General features: G+C 39.8%; 1 non-coding gene across 1 annotated transcript; it reads right to left on the minus strand.

Annotated features, from left to right (window-relative positions):
- Positions 1–2,412: 2,412 nt before the first annotated feature.
- On the minus strand, positions 2,413–2,517 carry LOC129559625 (U6 spliceosomal RNA). Its single transcript, XR_008686579.1, has one exon. It is a non-coding gene; the product is annotated as a U6 spliceosomal RNA (small nuclear RNA).
- Positions 2,518–2,779: the final 262 nt, after the last annotated feature.

Here is a 2,779-nt window from a genome sequence, read left to right on the forward strand (position 1 = left end):
TTTCAGTTTTCTCATTCTCTTCCCTGGTGGGTGCTCAGTCCTCATTCTAGAATTTCTTAGGGGAAAAAAAAATCTCATCACCCTTCCGATTGTTTTATTTCTCTTCTCTTGGCAAAAACTTACAGGGAAAGATAAAAAATGAATTGTGACCATATTGTGCACATACCCTTTTCTAATCAGGGGTTTCCTTGGTAGTTGGTTTTGCAGCCTTCAGCTGAGAAATCCCCCAGCTTCTACAACTCCTTCTAATCATTGTTTAATATCATTTAAATTTGATTCTCTAGAGCAGAGGCTGGCAAACTATGGCCCACAACCCTGAAGCCTGTGTTTGTAAATAAAGTTTTATTGGAACACAGCCATGCACATTTGTTTACCTATTGTGTGTGGCTGCCCTCCTGCTATGACAGCAGATTGGGGTAGTTGCCATGGAGACCAGATGGTTCAAAAGCCTAAAATATTGACTGTCTGGCCCTTCCAGAGAAAGTTTGCAGATCCGCTGCTCTAGAGCATCTATAGCTTTCAGTTTGTATTAGTTATTTATTGTCAAATAACAAATTACCCCAAAATTCAGCAGGTTAAGGCAAGAGATATTATTTCCCAGTATCTGTGGGTCAAGAATTCAGGAGTGGTTTTAACGGGGTGGTTCTGAGTCAGGGTTTCTCATGAAGTTGTAGTTAAGACATCAGCCAAGACTCCAGCGATCTGAAGGCTTGACTGGAGCTGAAGGCTCCTCACGTGGCCGTTAGTAGAAGGCCTGGTTCCTTGCTAGTCACTGGCAGGAGGTATCAGTTCCTTGCCACGTGGACCTCTGTACAGGGTTACTTGAGTGTCCTCACAACATAGCAATCAACTTTCTTTCAGCAAGTGATCTGTAACATCTTTTATGATCTAGTGTCAGGCTTCACACACCCTTATTTGCACATTATTCTATTTATTAGAAGGAAGTTACTAAATTCAGTCCATACTCAGAGGAGAATTAAGCTTCATCGTTTATTTTTATTTATTTTTTGGAGCTTTGAGGTATTTTATGATAAAAAACTGGTACCCAGGTATACAAATGAATAAGAACTTAAAATTCATCATACATTTACTTCATTTTCTAGCTTGAGTAAATCTTTAGCTTCATTGATTTTGACTGCTATCTAAGGAGATCCTGTCTTGTCTGGGTGATTTAAATGTACAATTCATCGATGAGCATCTCTTATTTTTTCTTTATTGGCAGTAGGACTTAAACCTTGTATTAATGCTGCTTTCCATTTTGTCACTTTGCATTCAAACCCATCTCTGTAATGGTCACTAGTGAAGGCAGACTTGGATATACTGTGAAAAATCTGTTTTATTTGAGAGTCCATATGCCTCACGGCTTGCAAAACATAACGACCTGCACAATGGTCAGTCTAACTGCTACCACTATATTGGCCATAGTTCCAGCTCAGCTCCTCTGCCTCCTCAGAGACTGTGGTTCATTCCAGCCAGAGGCCACAGCCACCAATTCCACACCTCTATCAGAAAGCAATGCGGCCACCACCAGCAAGCACAAATTGCCCACACACAGGTGCCCCAGAGACTCAGCTTCATCTAGTAAAGGAAAACATATCGAAGAATGTATGGATATATTTTAAAACCACCATCGTTAATTCCAATCCATTTTTTTCCCTGTGAATCTTGGACTTTTTTAAAATTTGTTTTTAATTGGAGGATAATTGCTTTACAGTGTTGCATTGGTTTCTGCCATACAATAATGTGAATCAACCATAAGTACATGTATGTCCCCTCCCTCTTGAGCCTATCTCCCACTGTCCCCCATCCCTTTAGGTAGTCACAGCGCACCACCAACCCCCTTTTTAAGGGGTGTTTTTTTTTTAAGGCCTACAAGAGGATTAAACTTTTCCTGTAAAGGACCAGTTAGTAAATATTTTTGGCTTTGTGGACTATAAGATCTTTGTTGCAACTGTTCAACTCTGTATAAGGAAAGTAGCCTAGGGACTTTCCCTGGTGGTCCAGTGGCTAAGACTCCACGCTCCCAATGCAGGGGGCCTGGGTTCCATCTCTGCTCAGAGAACTAGATCCCACATGCCACAACTAAGAGTTTGCATGCCACCACTCAAAATCCCGCATGCTGCAACAAAGATTCAAGATCCCCAGTGCCGCAACTAAGACCCAGCAGTTGCTGCACCCAGGTAAATAAATAAACATTTTTTTAAAGGAAAGTAAACTAGACAATAGATAAAGGAATGGGCATGTCTGTGTTCTAATTATATTTTATTTACAAAAATAGGCAAGGAGTTGGATTTGGCTGATGGGCTGTAGTTTGCCATCCTCTGGTCCAGAAGATTCTTCTTCAAGAACACAAACCAAAAAGTTGACTCACGTAGCAGACATCTTTTTTTCAGTTTATTCTTTTATTTTTTAAAAAATATGGAACACTTCACGAATTTGCATGTCATCCTTGCCTAGGGGGCCATGCTAATCTCTGTATCATTTCAATTTTAGTATATATGCTGCTGAAGCAAGCATGAAGACATACAATTTTAAGCCGGGTATCTGTGCATCTTGGACCCTTCTCAACCAAGTCATAAACTCCTCCAGGATAAGAATCATGACATACAGTTCTTTTTATTCTCCTTCAGCATTCAATAACGTTCTGAGCATGTAGTTGCTATCTGATCAATAATTGTTTATCATTTAATGGATTCGTAGTATTCTATTATATGACTATTCTATAATACTTAAGCAATTCTTACTACTCTTTGTTGGTACAAATACGCTGAAGTAAATA

The sequence above is a fragment of the Moschus berezovskii genome, chromosome 8 (assembly GCF_049115385.1).
Source record: "Moschus berezovskii isolate FMDL1 chromosome 8, NW_MosBer_1.0, whole genome shotgun sequence".
Taxonomy (NCBI): Eukaryota; Metazoa; Chordata; class Mammalia; order Artiodactyla; family Moschidae; genus Moschus; species Moschus berezovskii.